Consider the following 18,565-nt stretch of genomic DNA (forward strand, 5'->3'; position numbering starts at 1 on the left):
ATTATAAGGGTTCCGTGCTGTTTGTGGATGTATGTCCCAAATGTGTGGGGTCTATGATGTGCCTGTGGCTGTATGTTGCATTATACAGGGTCTCTGTTCATGGGTGTATATTACCAGCGTGTGAGGTATCTGAACTCTCTAGTGTGTGTCCAAGATTATGAGGTGTCTCTGATCTCTTTGCGTATTTGTTGTCCAGGATGAGAGATTTCTGATTTGCTTGTGGGTGTATATTCCAGGATGTGAGTTCTCTGATCTATGTGGGTGTGTATGTCCAGAGTGTGAGGTTTCTGCTCTATTTGTGGGTTTATGTCCAATGGTATAAGGTTTCTGATCTGCTTGTGGGTGTACATTTCAGAGAGTGAGGTCTCTGATCTGTTTGTCATTGTATGTTGCAGGATGTGAGGTATCTTTTCTTGGCTGTATGTCAAGAGTATGAAGTTTCTGAGGGGAGGGTGTAGCTCAGTGGTAGAGCATGTGCTTAGCATGCACAAGGTCCTGGGTTCAATTCCTAGTACCTCTGTTAAAAAAAATTGTTAAGTGTCTGATCTGTCTTTTTGCATTTATGTCCTTGTATGTTAGAGCCCAGATCTCTTTGTAGATGTTTGTGCTTATGTGTGAGCGCTCTGATCTGTTTGTGGGTCTATGTCCCAAGATATGAGGCCTCTGAGCTCTTTGTGGATATACTTTCCTGGTTGTTATATTTCTGAGCTTGTTTGGTTGTGTTTCCTGGGGGTGTGAGTACTCTGATCTGTTTGGTACATGTGTGTTGTACGATAAGAGGACTCTTCTGTCTAAGGGTGTATGTCCCACCATGTGAGACCTCTGCTGTGTTTGTGGGGGTGTGTCTCTGGGTGTGAGGTCTCTAAAATGTGTATGGGTGTAGTTCCAAAGACCTAACTTCTGTTGAACTCTTTGTGGGTGTGTGTCCCAGAATGTGAAATATATCATCTATTTGTGGGTGTATGTCCCAGAATATGGTCTCAGGTCTCTCTCTCCCTGTATATGTCTCAGTATGTGAGGTCTCTCCATGGGTGTGTGTCAGGGGTGTGAGTGCTCTGATACTTTTGTGTTTGTGTGTTCTGGGGAATGAGGTCTTTGATCCGTGGGGTTTCTTTTTGTTATTGTTGCAGGGGGCGGGGGCGGTTTGCATAATGTGAGTTCTCAAATATGTTTGTGGCTCTGTGACCTATGATTGAGGTCTCTGATCTTTTTGGGAGTGAATATCCCATGATGTGAAGTCTCTGAGCTCTTTGTTGGTATATATCCCAAGGTGTGAGATCTCTGATCTGTTGAGCGGTGTATTTCCCAAAACATAAGGTTTCTGATCTGTTTCTTGCTGTTTGGTAATATGCAAATCTGTCTTCACTGGTGTATGTATATCAAGGTCTCTTTGTGGGTGTATTTCCTGGGGTATGAGGTCCCTGATCTGTTTCTGGGTGTTTGTCCCAGAGTAAGAAGTCCCTGATCTGTTTGTCCACCTAAGTCTTGGTATGTAAGATCTCTGATCTTTTCATAGCTGTATCAAGAGTTTGAAGTCCTTCATCTCTTTAGGGTGATAATTCCCAGGTGAGATGTCTGTGTTATGTTCATGGCTTTATGGCCTGGGATTTTAGGTATCTGAGTTGTTTCTGCAATGTCCTAGAATGTGAGCTCTCTGATCTCCTTGTGTGTATAGGTCTCAGTTATGAGGTCCTTCCTGATCTGTTTGTGGATATATTCCCTAGAATGGAAGATCTCTAATATGTTTGTGGGTGTCTGTCCCATGAGTGTGAGATCACTGACTTGTTTATGTGTGTAGGTCCCAGGATTTGAGGTCTGTGGTCTGCTTGTCACTGTAATTACCAGGTATCTTTCATGGGTGTATGCCAAGAATGTAAGTTCCCTGTTATGTTTGTGGGTTGTATGAACCTGGTTGTAAGGTTTCTTTCTGTTTATGGATGTATGTCTCATTATGTGAGGCCTGTGAAGTCTTTTTGGGTGTAGGTCCCATGGGGTGATGTCTTTTATCGGTTTAGGGGATTATTTACTGGTTTATGATCTTTCGAGGTTTATGGCCTTTTTTGTCATTGTATGTTCCAGGAGGTAAGGTCACTTACATGGGTGTATGTAAAAAACATGTAAAGTCTTTGCTCTATTTGTGGTTATATGTCCCTGGGTGTGAGATCTCTGACGTATGGATTTAATAGAGTTTGACATTGCCAATCTGTTTGCAAGTATATGTCCCACAAGGTGATATCTCTGATCTTTTTTGGGGGGTGATGTCCCACAATGGGAGGTTCTCATCTATTCCTCAATGTATTTCCTCAGTGAGAGAGGTGAGGTCTCTCACCTGTGTGAGGGTGTATGTCCTACGATGTGGGGCCTCTAATTTATTTGTAAGTATATTCCCAGGATATGAGCTCTCTCCTCTCTTTTGAGTGATATATTCCAATTTGAGAGGGTTCTACTTCGTTTCTGAATGTTTTTCCTGGTATGTGGGTCTCTGAACTGCTTGTGGTGTATACTGCAGGATTTGAATTCTCTGCTCTGTTATGCATGTCTGTCTCAAGTTGTGAGGTTCCTAATCTCTTTGTGGATGTCCATCACAGAATGGGGGTCTCCGATCTGTCTGTGTGTGTTTGTCAAATGCGTAAGGTCTGATCTGATTGTACATATGTGTCCCAGGATGTAAGGACCCCAGCTGTTTGCAGGTGTTTGTCCCAGGATGTGAGGTCTCTGCTCTGTTTGAGGATGTTTGTCCAGAGGGTGAGATTTCTCATCCGTTTTTGGGTACGTATACCAGGATGTAAGTCTCTGATCTCATTGTGGGTCTAATTCTTAGGATTTGAGATCTTTGATCATATGTCCTAGAAAGCATGTTTCTCTACTTTTTAATGCATGTCCATCCCAGGTTGTGAGTTCTCTGATCTGCGAGGATTATTTCCCAAGATTTGAGATTTTGGATTTGTTTGTGGGTACATATCATAGAATGTGATGTCTTAGATCTCTTAGAGGGTGTGTGTCTGAAGAGTGGGGTTTGTGACCTCTCTGTGGTTGCATTTCACAGCGTGAAGTCTCTTCTCTGTTCATTCCTGTGTTTCAGTATGTGATGTCTGCTCATGAATTTTGTCAAGGATGCAAATTCTCTGATCCATTGATTTCTATTCCAGGACAGGAAGTCTCTGCTCTGCTTGGTGGCAAATGTCCCAGAGCGTGAGGTGTCTGAGCTCTTTGTGTGTGTATGTCCCAAGGAGGGAGGGTCGTGCTGGGTTTATGGGTGTGTATTGTGAGGTTTCTGATCTGTTTGGGAGAGAATTCCAGCCAGTGACGTATCTGAACTCCTTTTGAGTGTATGTACGAAGCTTTGAGGACTCTCACATGTTTATCAGCATATGAGCTGGGGTGAGAACGCTAATCTATTTCTGGTCTACCCAGGATATGTGGCCTCTGAACCATAGAGTCATGTGGCAGGATTTGAGGTCTCTGGTTTCCTTACGGCTATATTTCCCAGGTTTTTAGGTCCCTGATCTGCTTGTGGGTGTATGCATCAGGTGTGAGCTCCCTGATTAGTTGGTGGGTGTGTGTATCCCAAGATGTCATGTCTCTATCAGTCTGTGCGTGTGTATCTCTGGCTGAATACTGGCCCTCAATGATATACATGTCTCAGTCTCTGGAGCCTGTGACTAGGTTAACTTTCTGACAGAAGGGACTTTTCAGATGTGACTCAGTTAAGCACCTGGAGATTGAGACTTTATCCTGGATTATCCAGCTGGGCACAGTGTAGTCCCTAAGGGCCTTCCGTGTGGAAGGCAGGATGGTAAGAGTCAGAAATGATGACATGACAGTGCAGGATGAGTCAAAGAAGGTGACAGAATGATGGAAGCAGAGTCAGAGAAGGAGGTATGACGACTGAGCAGAGAGAAGAGAGATTGGAAAGGCATTTGAAGATGAAATACTGCTGGCTTTGAAGAAGGATGGGGCCACGGGCCAAGGACTATAGACAGCCCCTAAAACTGGAAAACACAAGGAAGGGCCTTCTCTCTTGGAGCCTCCTGGAGGAAGGCAGCCCTGCCGACAACCTGATTTTATCTCTGGAAGACTCAGTTTGGGGTTTCTGACCTGTAGAAATGTGAAATAATAGATGTGTGGGTTGTTTTTTTTTACAACATGAAGATGACAGTGATTTGTTATAGCAGCGATGGGAAATGGACACAGTGTCCCAGGTGGTGATGTCTCTACCTGGTTGTCAGTGCCCAGCCCAGGATGTGAACTCCGTCATCTGTCTGTGAGTGTGTGTCTGATGTGTCTGAGTGAGGTCTCTGACCTACTTGAGGGTATGTGTCCCAAAATGTGTGACTGTTTGTTGGTGTACGTCTCAGAATGGGAGATCTCTGATCTGTTTGTGTGTCCTAAGATGTGAGGTCTTTGAGCTGATCCAGAGTGTATGTCCAGTGTATGAGGTCTTTAAGATATTTGTGGGTTATATTCCAGGCTGTGAGGTCTTTGATATGTTTGGGAGGTATTTCTGATGATAATGAGCTTTCTGCTTTCTTTGGTGGTACATCTACTAGAATATGAGGTCTCTAATCTGTCTGATTATGAAGGTCCGGGGTATGAGGTTTCAGAGAGCTCACTGTGAATGTATGTCCCTTGGCCCGAATCCTCTGATCTCTTTGTGGGTCTGTGTCACAAGATATTCCTCCTGTGATCTGTTTCTGGCTCTTTTTCATAGCATGTCTGGTCTCCGATGTGCCTGTGAGTTTATGTTGCTGGATCTGAGATCTCTGATCTAGTTGTGGGTATCTCTGGTTGTATATGGTCTCTGTTGTGTTCTGGAGTATATCCTACGATGTGAGTCCACTGATCTCTTTGTTGGTAGATTTCTCAGAATGTGAGGTCTCAGATCATTTTGAAGGTGTACATTGCAGGCTTTGAGGTCTGTGGTCTCTTCATGGTTACGTGTCCAGGTTGTGAGGTCTCTAATCTGTTTGTTGAGGTGTATTCCAGAATGTGAACTCTCTGATCTTTGTGTGTGTGTGTGTGTGTGTGTGTGTGTGTGTGTGTGTGTGTGTGTGTGTGTAAGGTGGTGGTGGTGTATATCTAACGGTGTGAAGACTCAGATCTGTTTTCTGATAAATGAACCAGGTTAAAAGACTCTTAAGGTGTTTGAGGGTGTTCTCCCAGGATGTGCGCTCTCTGATCCATTTCTGAACACAGGTCCTAGGATGTGAGGCCTCAGAGCTCTTTGTGGGGTGTGTATCCCCAGTGTGAGTTCCCCGAGCTGTTTGAGGATGTACATCCCAGGGCATTAGATCTCTGATGCTTCCGGTGTTATTTGCAAGCATATGAGATTTCTGATTTGGTTGCTCAAATATGTAACAGGATGAGAGGTTTATCAGGTGTTAAAGTGTGTAGATCCGAGACATGAGGTTTCTGAGCTCTTTGTGGGTATATGTCTCAGGCTTGAGGCCTGCGATCTGTTTGCAGGAATGGGTCCCAGGTTTGAGCTCTCCCCTCTCCTTGTGGATGCATGCCCGAAGATGTCAAGTATCTTTAGTTAACTCTGTGAGTATTTCCCAGAATATGTGGTCTCTAATATGCTGTGGGTTCTTATTGCCGGGTTTGAGGTCTCTGAGCCATTTTTTGGTTGTATTTCTCAGATGAGGTTTCTGATCCGTTTGTGTGTGTATCGCAGTATGTGAAGTTGGTTTGTGTTTTGTTTTGTGTTGTTCTGGTCTCTCTTGCTTGTTAGTCAAGGGTGTGAGGTCTGTCTGTGGATATGTGTCTCAATTTGTGAGGTCCCAGGCCCATTTGTGGATGTATGTCCCACAATGTACATCTCTCTGCTCTCTTTCGATGTCTGCTTGAGGGTAGAAGGTCTCTGATCACTTCCTAGATGTGTGACTCTGGATGGGGGATGTGAGCTCTTTCTGGCTCATGCCCTGGGATTTTAGGTCTCTTGAGATTTTGGAAGGTGTGTGTTTCGTGATGTGAGGTCTCTAATTGTGCATGTGTGTCTCTGCTCTGCTGACTTAAGGCCTCCTAAAGATGCCTGTGTCCTAATCTTTGAAAACTTTGAGGATGTGACCTTCCACGTTAAAAGGTACTTTTCAGGGGGAGGGTATAGCTCAGTGGTAGAGTCCATGCTTACCATGCATGAGGTCCTGAGTTCAAACCCGAGTACCTCCATTAAAGAAAAATAAATAAATAAACCTAATTACCACCCCCCACAAAAAATAATAAAAAAATAAAATGGGTTGCAAACTGGCAGCTCGTGGACCATAAAAAAATTTTTTTTGAAAAAAGGTACTTTTCAGGTATGATTAAATCAAGCATCTCAAGATGGGAAGATCTTAGATTTTCTAGGTGGGTCCAATATAATCACAAAGATTCTGAAGTGAGGCAGACAGGAAGGTTATTGTCAAGAATGCAGAGTAATGACACAGACCAGGTCAGATACAGTGATGGGATGACAGAGCTGTTGGTGGGTGTGTGTCCCAGCTGGCGAAGTCCTTGAGCTGTTCATGGCAGTATGTCCCAGGATGTGAAATTTCTAACTGTGCATAGATGTCTGTAGTCAGGCAAATAATAGGCCCTCGTGAAGCACATGTGACCAGAGAGCCCTAATCAGGGAGGAGAGGTGACGGCAGAGGCAGAGAGCAGAGAGATTTGGAGATGAGGCGCTCACAGCTTTGCAAGGGGCCGGAGACCAAGAATGCAGGCAGCTCTGGAAACTGGAAAAGGCAAGGATATGGATTCTCCCCTTGAGTTGTTCCAGAAGGGAGATAGCTCTGTTTACACCTGACTTGAGGACTGTAAGACCCATTTTTGGGTTTCTGACCTACGCAAATGTCATATTATAAATAAATTTGTGTTTGTTCCCGACACTGAGATTGCAGTGATTTGTTAGTACAGCAATGGGAAACAAACACAGTGTCACGGGTTGTGATGTCCCTATGTGGCCATCTGTGCCCATCCAAGGATGTGAACTCCACAGTGTTTGTGAGTGAATGTCTGATGGTGGGGGGGGGGTCTCTGAACTGTGTGTGGCTGTGTGAACCAGGGCGAGAGGTCTCTGACCTGTTTGAGAGTGTGTGTCCCCCTAAAATGGTGGGCTTTGAGGTTTTGGTAAGTGCATGTCCCAGGATGTGAGGTCTCTCCACTGATTTTGTGTGTATATATGTGAGGTCTCTGAGGTGTCTGTGAGTTGTGTCTAGGTTGGTAGACCTTGGATGTTTCATGGGTATCTTCGAAATAGGAGATTTCTGAGTCATATGGTGGTATGTATATATAGATACATGTACCAGGATGAGCGGTCTTGGATTGGTTTAGGTGTATATATCCAGGTGTGAGGTTTGAAGCTCATTCTGAGTGTATTTCTTGTGGTTTGAGGTCTCTGATCCTTTTGTGAGTCTGTGTCCCAAGATATGAACCCTCTAAATTATTTGTGGGTGTTTTGTGAAGATGTCCAGGTGTACAATCAGTCTCGAGGTGTTTTTCCTAGAATGTGAGGTCCCTTTCTTGACTGTTGGGATATGTTGCAGGACCAGAGATCTCCGATCTGTTTGTGGGTGTATGTCTGTGGGTGTGAGGTCTCTCATCCGTGTGGGTGCACTTCTCAGAGGAGGTCTCTGTTCTGTTTTAGCTTTTCTATCACAGTATTTGAGTTTCTGATCTCTTCGTGTGTGTTTGTCAAGGTTGTGTGGTTATATCGTCCCAGTTTGTTAGGTCCCTACCCTGTGTGGGGGTCGGTGACACAGAACGTGTGTCTCACTCCTTTTTTGGATGGATGGGCAAGGGCAGGAGGTCTCTGACCTCTTTGGAATTGTATGGCATGGAATGTGAGGGCTTTGAGCTGCTTATGGGTATACATCTCAGCATGGGATGTTTTTAATTTCTTGTAGAGGAATTGGAGGAATAAATGTCCCTGAAAGATGTCCACGTCCTAATCCCTGGAACATGTTTTAAAAAAAAGCCCTTTGTAGATGTGATTAAGTCATCATCTTGAGATAGAGGAGATTATCTGGAATTTTCCAGGTGAGCACAGTGTAATCACAAGGGTCCTTATAGGAGAGAAGCAGACCAGTCAGAGAAGCAGATGTGACGACAAAAAAGAGAGATCAGACAGAGAGAGATTTGAAGATGAAACGCTGCTGGCTTTGAAGTTGGAGGAAGGGGCCCTGAGCTAAGGGTTGCAGGCAGCTTTAGAAACTGGAAAAGGCAAGGAAGCGGATTCTCCCCTAGGGCCTCCAGGAGCAACGCAGCTCCACCAACAACTTGAGTTTCGCTCTTTGAAACCCACTTTTGGCTTCTGATATGTGGAAAGGTAAGGTAATAAATTCGTGTTGTTTCATGACACTAAGATTGTGACTTATTGCAGCAGCAATAAGAGATGGATGCAGTGTCCCGGGTGGTGATGTCTCCATCTGGTTGTTGGTGTCCAGCCTAGAATGTGAACTCTGTCATCTGTTTGTGAGTGTGTGTCTGATGGTCGGGGGCTCTGATTATGTGTAGGTATATGAACCACGTTGAGAGGTCTTGGATTGTTTGAAGGTGTGTGTCCCAGAACTGATGGTCTTATAGCTGTTTGTGGGGCTCTGTCTCAGGATGTGAGGTCTCCACACGTTTCTTGGGCATGTCCTAGGATGTGAGGTGTCCGAGCTGATTTGGGCGGTACATTCCAGTATGTGAGGTTTCTGAGGTGTTTGTGGGTTGAATTCCAGGTCGAGAGGTCTCCGATCCATTTGGGTTTTTTTTTTCCCGATATATAGTTTCTGCTTTGTTTAATCGTATGTATACTAGGATGTTAGGGCAGAGGGTGGGGGGTTTCTGAGCTCTTTGGGAGTATATGTCCCTTGACTTGTGAGGTCTCTGATCTCTTTGCTGGTAAATGTCCCAGCACATGAGCTCTCTTATCTGTTAGCAGATCCATCTTGCAAGATGTCAAGCCTCTGATCTGTTTCTGGTGTTTTCCCAGCCTGTGAGGTTTCTAACTTGACTGTGGTTGTGCGTGGCAGGATTTGAGGTCTCTGGTCCATTTGTGCGGCTGTGTCTCAGGGGCATCTATCTGGTGTCTGCATTGTTTCTGGAGTGTATCCCAGGATGTGAACTTTCTGATCTATCTGTTATCTATGACCCAGAGCTTGAGGTTCCTGATGCGTTTGTGGGTATATGTTGCAGAGTCTGAAGTCTGTGGTCTTTTTGTGGCTTCATGTGCAGGTTGTGAGGTCTCTAGCCTATCTGTGGGTGTATATCCCAGGATTCCAGCTCCCTGATTTGTTTGGCACAGGGTGTAAGGGCTCTGAACTATTTGTGGTGTTTGAGGTCTCTGATCTCGTCTGGGTCGTGAGGTCTGTAATCTCTTTGTTGGTCTGAGTCCCACGATGTGAATTCTCTGATCTGTTTGTGGGTCGTGTCTGATGACATGAAACATCTGATGTGTTGACTGATCAATGAAGCAGAGTGTGAAGTCTCCAACCTGTGTCTCTCCCAGGATCTGAGTTATCTGGTCTCTTTGCTTTCAGCATGCCTGAGGAAGTATTTGGTCTCTGGACTCTTTATGGATGTACATCCTAGGATGGGAGTTCTCTGAGCTGTTGGCATGTGCATGTTCTAGGTTGTCAGATCTCTGAGGTTTGAGGGGAATATTTCTAAGCTTATGAGATTTCTGATTTGTTTGCTTTATCTACCTATCTATCTATCTATCTATCTATCTATCTATCTATCTATCTATCTCTCCATATCTCTATCTATATATTTATCTGATCTGAAGGCTTGTATGTTCAGGCTGCGAAGTTACTGAGCTCTCGGTGGGTCATTTCCCTTGGTTTGAAACCTCTGACCTGTTTGGGAGAATGTCCCAGAATACCAGCTATCTGACCTTTTAATGGGTGTGTGTTGTAAGATCTCAGGTCTATGACTGGTTTCTGGCTCTTTTTCCTGGCATGTGAGGTCTCTGACTTGATGGCGGGTGTATATTGCAGGATTTGAGATCTTTGATTTGTTTGTGGGTCTCTATCTCAGGTTGTGAGGTCTCTATCTGTTTGTGGATGTATGTGTCAAGATGCCAGGTCTCTGTACTTACTCTGGTTGTATTTCCTGCACGTAAGATCTCTAACCTGTTCCTAGTTTCATGTTGCAAGATTTATGGGCTCCGATCTCTTTTTGGTGGTATTCCTCACTCAAGGTTTCTGAGCTGTATGTGAGCACTCATCACAGTATGTGAGTGCCTGAACTCTTTGTGTGGGTTCATCAGGGATGTGGGGTCTGTTTGGTTTGCTGGTACATGTCCAAGGGTGTGGGGTATGCCCTGTTTGTGGGTTTACATCCAAGAATGTGTTTCTCTCCACAATTTGTGTGTGTATGTCCCAGATGGTGAGTTCCCTTATGTATTTGTGAGTTTCATTTCAAGTGATTGAGGACTTTGAGCCTTTTTTTTTTTTCGGTATGTGTTCCAAAATGTGTGTCTCTCTGTTCTTTTTAGATGTGTGTCAGAGGCTGGGAGGTGTCTTATCTGTTAGGAAGCGCGTGATTCACAATGCGGTCTGTGAGCTGTATGTGCATGTGGTTCTCTGGTGTCTGAACAACAGACCCCCCTACCCCCGCCCAAAGGTCTACTTCCCAATCCCTGGAACCTGTGATTCTGTTTGCTGACATGGACAAGGGGACTTGGCATGTGTGATTAAGTTCAGCATCCTGAGATGAGATTATCCTAGATTACCTAGGTAGGCCCCATGTCATCACGCATGTCCTTATATGAGGGAGGCGTGCAGGCAGGAGTTGGAGGACACAATGCAGTGACAAGCGGTGTCAGAAAAGGGGACGTGATGACAAGCAGAGATCAAAGAGAGACAGACAGATTTGAAGATGAAACCTCCTGCCTTTGAAGACATAGGAAGGGGCCACGAGCTTGGGAACGCAGGTGGCCCATAGGGACCGGATTCTCCCTTAGGAGCACCAGAAGCCAGTCAGCTCTGCTGACACTTTGACCTCTACCCTGTGAGACTCCCCGTCAGCCTTCTGATCTGTGGCAATGGAAGATAACAAATTCATATTGTTTTATGATAATGAGACTATGGGGATTTGTCACAGCAGCAAGTCCTGATGAGGTCAAAGGCCTGCACCTTCAAGAAATGGAATAAATGTGGCCTTCTTTTCTTTAAAAAAAAAAAAAGAAAAGAAAAGAAAAAGGAAGAAAAGAAATGAATGCAATGTCCCAGGTGGTGGTACCTCTACCTGGATGTCAGTGCCCATCCCAGGATGTGAACCCCAGGATCTGTTTGTGAGTGTGTGTCTGCTGAGGGGAGGTCTCTGATTTGTGTGTGGGTATTTGAAGCAGGGTAATATGTCTCTCATCTCTTGGATGGTATGTGTCTGAGAATTTATGGGCCCAGCTGTTTTGGGGTGTATGTCCCAGGAGAGGAGGTCTCTGATCTGAGTTGGGGTACATGTCCCAAGATGTGAGTTCTCTGAACAATGGAGGGGTGTGTGTGTTCAGGGTGCGAGAACTCTGAGCCCTTTGCAGGGAGGTTTCCCTTTTCTTGAAACCCCCAATCTGTTTCTGGGTTTATGTCCCGGGACATGAGGCTTCCTGATCTGTTTCTTTGTCTTGGTCTCTTGGTGTGAAGCCTCTGGTGTGTTTGCTGGTGACGAAAGTGGGGAGTGAAGCCGGGTGGATATCCCATGATGGGAGTTCCTTCATCTGTTTGTGGCTACTTGTCTGATAGCATGATGTGTCTGATCATTTCACCAGGGAAATGAACAAGGGTGCGCGGTCTCTGACATACTGAGTGTGTTTCTCTCCGGAGGTGGCTTCTCTGATCTGTTCCTCAATGCCTGTCCTAGGATGTGAGGTCTCCAATGTGTTGTGAAGGGGCATCCCAGAGTGTGAGGCCTCAGATCTGTTTGGGGGTACATGTCCCACGTTGACAGCTCTCTGATGTGCTTCTGGGTGTATTTTCACGCACGTGAGAACTCGCACTTGTTTCTGGGAGGATCTCTGGGGATGCATGTTCCAGGATCTGAGCTCTCTGATCTCCTTGAGTCTGTACGCCCCAGGATTTCCAGTGTCTGTCTTTATCTGGGTGCCTTTACCAGCTCGTGAGGTCTGTACCCTGCTTGTTGATTCATGTTGCAGGATTGGAGGTCTCTGGTGTGGTTCGGGTTGTATTTCTCAGATGAGGTCTTTGATCTGTTTGTGCATGTATGTCAGAGAATGGGGGCTTTTTTCCCCCTGCTCTTTGTGTGTGTATGTCCCAGAGTCAGAGGTCTGGTCTGTTTGGGGGTCCTAGAATATGGCTCCCTTATCTCTTTGTGGGCATTTATCCCAGCAGTCAGGCCCTTCTTCCCTTTGGGTATGTCTGTCCCAGAGAGTGAAATTCTCTTACGTCTTGGCGGGTTTAATTTTCAGAATGTGAGGACTCTAAGCATTATTTGGTGAATGTTCCAGAACATGTGGCTCTCCCATCTGTTGCATGTATTTTCCCAGGGTGGAAGGTCTCTGATCTATTTGGAGGTGTGTGACTCCAAATGTGAATTCTTTGAGTACTTCGTGGGCATATGTCCCAGGATGTGAGGTGTGAGGTTTCTCTTTGTTTGTGCATGTATATTCTGTTTGGTCAAATAATGGATCACCAAATAGGTGCTCACCTGCTTCCTGGAACTTGTTAACATGTTGTCTTACCTGGAAAAAGGGGCTTGGCAGATACATGAGATTGAGACAGTTATCCTGGATTACCTAGGAGGGTCCAGTATAATCACAGGGATCTTTAGATGAGGGAGGCAGAATCTTCAGGATCAGAGAAGACAAGTGACTGTGCCTGTCAAGATAAGGAGTGCCATGTGATGACAGAAGTAAAGTCACCAAAGGTGATGTAATGGCAGAAGCCGAGGTCAGAAAGAGAGTTTTGAAGTTACAATGCTTGAACCCCCTGACATCTCTGTGGCTATGCCATGAAATGTCTACCATCTGGTGTATTTCCTGGGTGCATTTTTCAGCATGTGGAGTGTCTAACTTGATTGTGGGTGTATGTTGCAGGATTTGCAGTCTCTGTTTGTTTGTTTTGTATGCTCCCGGCTGTGAGGTGTCTAAACTTTTGGTCAGTGTGCACCCCAGGACTCTGATCTGTATATGTGAGGACTGATCTGTTCCCATGTGTGATTTGTAGGTTTTGATGTGTCTGATCTGTTAGTGTATGTCTAAGGATATGAAGTCTCTGAGGTGTTTGTGGGTGTGTTTCCCAATGTGTGATTTTTGGGAGCTGCTGGTGGGTATATATTCCAGAATATGTGTCTCCATTTTGTTGTGTATATTTTGCTGGTGGGAGGTCTCTGATCTGTTTGCCACTATCTTCCCAGAATTCCAGGTCACTGATATATTTCAGTGTATGTCTCAGGATCTGTTATCTGTATTCTCTTTGGGTGTAGTCACCAGATGTGAGGTCTCTGATTTGTTTGTTGTTGTCTGTTCCAGAATGCAAGGTTTATGAATGGTTTGTGGTGTGTTTTGCAGGATTTCATGTCTGTGATCTATTTGAGGGTGTGTGTCCTAGGATGTGAGGTTTCTAACCTGTTTCTGTGTGTATTTCTCAGCATGTGAGGTCTGAGAACACTTTGTCGCTGTGTGTCCAGGATATATCCCTGGTAGCTTCCTGGGTATTGTCAAGCATTTGAGGTCTCTGATCTGTTTCTTGCTGTGTTCTAGGATGTGAAATCCCAAACAGTTTGTGGGTATGTGTCCCAGGCTGTGTGGTCTCTGATCTGTTTGTGGGTATATATCCCAGTGTTTGAGGTCTCTAATCTCTTCGTGGATGTATTTCCCAGGATTTGAAAGTGTATTTCCCAGAATGTGCCTCTCTCTGGTCTTTTCTGATGTATGTCCCAGGGTGGGCGGTCTCTGAACCCTTTGTTGCTGTACATGCCGTGCTATATACTCTTTGATGTTTTGCAGGTGTGTCTTAGGGTGTGAGTTCTCTGTTGTGATTGTGAGTGTATGTCCTAAGACATGAGTTCTCTGACCTCTTTTGGGGTTTATATCCCAGGATGCAAGGTCTTTCATCTAGTTCTGTGTGTATTTCCAGCTTGTGAGGTCTGTTACCTGTCTGGGGGTATATGTCCAAGGATGTGAAGTCTCTGATCTATTTGAGGGTCTGTGTCCCAGGGTGTCACATTTGTTTGTGGGTGTACTTTATGATGTGAGACACCAGATCCCTAGTATGTGAGGGTCTGTTCTTGTATGTTCATCGACAGTGTGTGGTGTCTCATCTGTGTGGGGCTCTGTGTCCCAGGTTACAAAGTTTTGACCTTTCTTTGTCCCCACATATGAGGTCTCAGAGGTGTTTTGGGTTTATGTCCCAGGATTTGCGTCTCTGGTGTCTTTGAGAGTGTGAGTCCCTGGCCTGTCCTTTGGTTTATTTCCCAGGATTTGTGTGTCTATTTGTGGGTGTAAGTCCCTGGATGCTATTTCTCTGAAATGTTTCTGAGTGTATAGCTCAGCCTGTGTGGTTTTTGATCTTTTAGTGGGTATGTCACAGGATGTGAGGTCCGTTCTTTAGGGGTGTGTATTTCCTAGAATTTGAATTCTCTGAGTTTCTGTGGGTATGTCCCAGGGTGTCAGGTCCCTGATCTGTTTGGGTGCATACGTCCTACGATTTGAGCTCTCTGAATTATTCCGTGTTCTGAAGCCAGCATATTTTCTCTGAATTATATTTTGGGGTCTAACCCCTAAGTCTCAGAAGGATTTCTGAATCCTGGATTTGAGGGTTCTGAGCTTTTTCTGGTCTACATTCCAGGGGTGAGTTTACAGAGCTGTTTGGGTGACTGCCCTAGAGTATGTGGTCCCTGAGCGACCTGTTCAGGGTGGATTTTCAAATATGACATCTCTTCCTTTCTGGAGGCCTCGGTCACAGGATGTGAGCTATCTGACTCGTTAGGGTTTTGTTCCAGGGCCAACGTCTCTGAGCTTTTAATAAGGGCGGAGGGGTTTTGCACTGATGAGGGAGTTTTCTGAGCCATTTGGAGGTCTTTATTCAGTGTGTGAAATCTCTCACCTCCGTGGTGGTCTCTGGGCAGAGTGTGATGTCACTGAACTCCTGAGAAGTTTCTTTTCAGGCGTGAGGTGACTGAGCTGTTTGGGGGAGGGGGGAGTCTGTGCTCAGGGTGTCACCCCTCTGAACCATTTTGAGTCCATGTCCCAGGGAATGATTTTTCTCTGATGTTGGGGGTTTGGTCTTCAGGCATGAGTTTTCAGAACAGTTTCAGGATCTGTTTCACGAGTTTAAGGTCTTTCTGCTGTTTCAGGCCTCTGAGGTGCTCCACCCTCTGCGTGCCAGGGTATGAGATCCCTAATTTCCATATCCCTTGGTCTTGAGGTCCCTGACTGTTGGGGAGTGTTGGCAAGGGTGAGGTAGTTCTTGTTGGGGAAGTCTTGGTCCCAGGGTTTGAGGTCTCTGACTTACTAGGGGTCTGTTTCCAGGGATTGAAGTCTCTGAGTGGTTTGGGGGTTCTCTTCCCAGTTGATGACATCTCTTGGGTGTTTGGGCCGGGGCGGGGGGGTGGTCCTGTATGCAGGTTGTTACAGTTCTGACCTGTGCAGGGGTCTGTGTCCTAGGGCGGCAGTTTTGTTAACGCTGAGCATTTTAGCGTGGAATGTCTGATGTGTGAGGTCTCTGGCCTGTTTGGGGATCTGCTTTCCAGGTTGTGAAGTTAACAAACTCTTTGAGGATTTCTGTCCCATAATGTGAGGTGCTCAAGCCGCGTGGGCATGCGTAGCCAGGATGTGTTGTATCTGAGCCATTGTTTGTGTCTGTCTCCCAGGTTAGAAGTTCTCTGAGCTGTTCAGAGAGCCTGTGTGCACCAGGTGAGGCCCCTAAGCTGTTGCGGGTCTGTGTCCCAGTCTGCCATCTGTGGCAGACTGTTTGGTGATCTGTGTCCGTGAGTGTCAGGTGTCCGAAATCTTTCTGGATATAAGTACGAAGTGCAAGTTCCATGCATGGCTTTGAGGCCTGAGTCCAGGGTATGCTATTTCTCAGTCATTTCGAGGTCCATGTTTATTTATTTATTTTAAAATTATCTTTAATGGGGGGGGAGTAATGAGGTTTATTTATTTATTTTTCAGTGTAGGTACTGGGGATTGAACCCAGGACCTCGTGCATGCTCAGCAGGCGCTCTACCACTGAGCTACCCCCTCCCCTCTTTGAGGTGCATGTTTAGAGTGTGACGTTTCTGAGCTGTCTTGGGGGTGTTAGCCTAGGATGTGAGGTTGCTGAGCTGTTTGGGGTCTGTGTCCAGGCCCTGTGACCTCAGAGTTATCTGGGGTTAAAGACCCAGGATATGAAGTCTATAAGGTTGGGAGAGGCTCTGGGTTCAGATTTTCAGGTCTCTGAGCTCTTCTGTGAAACACAGTGTGAGGCCTCTGAGCTGTGTGGGCTGTCTCAGTGTATGAAAACGCTGAGCTATTTGGGGGAAATCTGTGCCCAATACATGACATCTCTGAACAGCAATCTGTCGTGAGTGTGCGGTCGCCGGGCTGGCTTAGAGCCTGTGTCCCAGCGTCTGTGACTTCGGCGCTCCCTAGTATCTGTCGGTGTGTGAGGTCTCCGCCTGGTGGTCTGATAAGAGGGCGTGAAGTCTCTGAACCGTTTGTCCATCTTCATCCCAGTGTGTAAGTTCTCTGAGAAATTGGTGGGTCCTATGCCCAGTTGTGATGTCTCTGAACTTTGTGGGGGCCTGGAGTCAGATTTCCCGGTTTCTGAGCTCTTTGCGTATGTGGGTTACAAAGCGTGAGGTCTCTGAGCCAGATAGAGATCTGTTTCCCACGGTTGGAATTCTCTCAATGACATCTGTTTCTGGGCTGTGAGATCTCTCAGTTCTTTGGGGTCTGAGTTGTTTGCGGCACTACATTTTCAGGAGAGGGGCCTCTGGGATATTTAGTGCTGTTTTCCATGGTGTCTCTGCAGCTTGTGGTGGGGGGAGAGTCTGTCTAAGGTACATGATTTTGGAAAAGTTTAGCGATCTGTGTTCAGTGTGAAGTCTCTCGGGTGTCTGGGCGGTCTGTGTCCAGGATGTCACATCTTAACTGTTTGGGGGTCTGTCTGAGGCTGTGAGGTCTTTGAGCAGTTTGGGGATGGATGATGAGAGTGTGAAGGGCCCCAGGTTGTGTGGGTAGCAGCATCCCAGGCTGTGAGGTCTTTTAAGATGTTGGTGCATATCTAGCCCACAAATCTGATGCAGTGAACGAGGCAGCATCTGTGGTCTTGGAGCTCTTTGGGAGCCTGTGCCCCGTAGTTTCAGTGCAGCCTGAGTTGTGTGGGGTTTGGGTCCAGGGGTGAGATTGCTGAGCTGTAGGGAGATGTTATCCCAGGGTGTGAGGTCCCTGAGGTCTGGGGTCAGAATGCAGGGTATAAGGTCTCTGAGCTGCTTGGTGTCCTAGGTGCCCTGTGGTCTCTGAGTTGTTTAGGAGTCTGTCACCTGTGTGCGAGGTATCTGAAATATTCGGGTATCTATCTGTGTTACACCATGTGCGGTCTCCGAGCAAAAACAAAGGGCACTGGCTGAGGGATAATGACAAGCATAAGTGTATCTGGAACATCATATCTGTTCTCTGCTTTATACCCTGGCACACACACGCTTTTCTCTTTGCACGGAGCAGGTCGGCTTTGGGTCCATAACTTCTAAGAGCTAGAATTGTAGCATACTTCTGTATTTCCATTGTATTTCTCTGGTTATTTTTATTTATGGCCAGTTATAATGGTTTGTCCATTTAGACAGCAATGGATTTAGTTTGCTTTCTCAGTGCACTTTAAAATGTAAGTATACAGGAGGCTTATTTTAGGTCAAAATGTTAAGTGGACGACGGTGGAAGTGGTACTGTGGGGGGTGTTAGTCAAATGGCTGAGGTTTGAGGAACACGTTCCTGGGCACCCCTCTCCCAGCCTCTCACCCCCCCAACCCCCACCTCCACGAGGCCTTCAATCCCCACACCAGGGTTTGTTCCACCAATAACTTGTTTTATTGAGGCCCATCCCGGACTGGGTAGAGCCGAGGGATATACAAGAGGAGGATCAGATTCAGTCCATGCCTGAAGGTCAGTTGGGGGGTGGGGAGCACGGACACACAAATGGACACACAGATCTGGCATCTGGTGGCAGGGCACACAGTCTCACGTAGGGACACTCTGCGCACAGGTAGTCAGGGAAGGCTTCCTAGAGAAGACCTCACAGGGGAAGCAAGGGGCGAGGCAGCCATCAGAGCCTTTGCCTTTTGTACATTTATGGGCAGGTAACTTTTGAGACCAGTGGACCCGAGGTGAGCGCAAAGGGCTGGGGGCAGGAGCTGGGAGGTGGCAGGGGCTTCCCCTCACCTCGGCCGTACCCTAGTGGGCAAGCCATCCCCACCCCCCATCCTTGGCCTGTGCTTTGCCTTCTGCCACATGGGCCCTTTCCTGGGATCCACCTCCGTAGTTTTCAAGGCTTCCCTGAGACAATCCATGTGGACCAGGTGCTCTGCCCAGTGCCTGGCACCTCATCAGCACCCCATCAATGCGTATTTTGTCCTAAGTGCTATCTACAGCCTAGCTAGGTCTTGGTTC

This window comes from Camelus dromedarius, chromosome X (assembly GCF_036321535.1).
Source record: "Camelus dromedarius isolate mCamDro1 chromosome X, mCamDro1.pat, whole genome shotgun sequence".
In the NCBI taxonomy this organism is placed as follows: Eukaryota; Metazoa; Chordata; class Mammalia; order Artiodactyla; family Camelidae; genus Camelus; species Camelus dromedarius.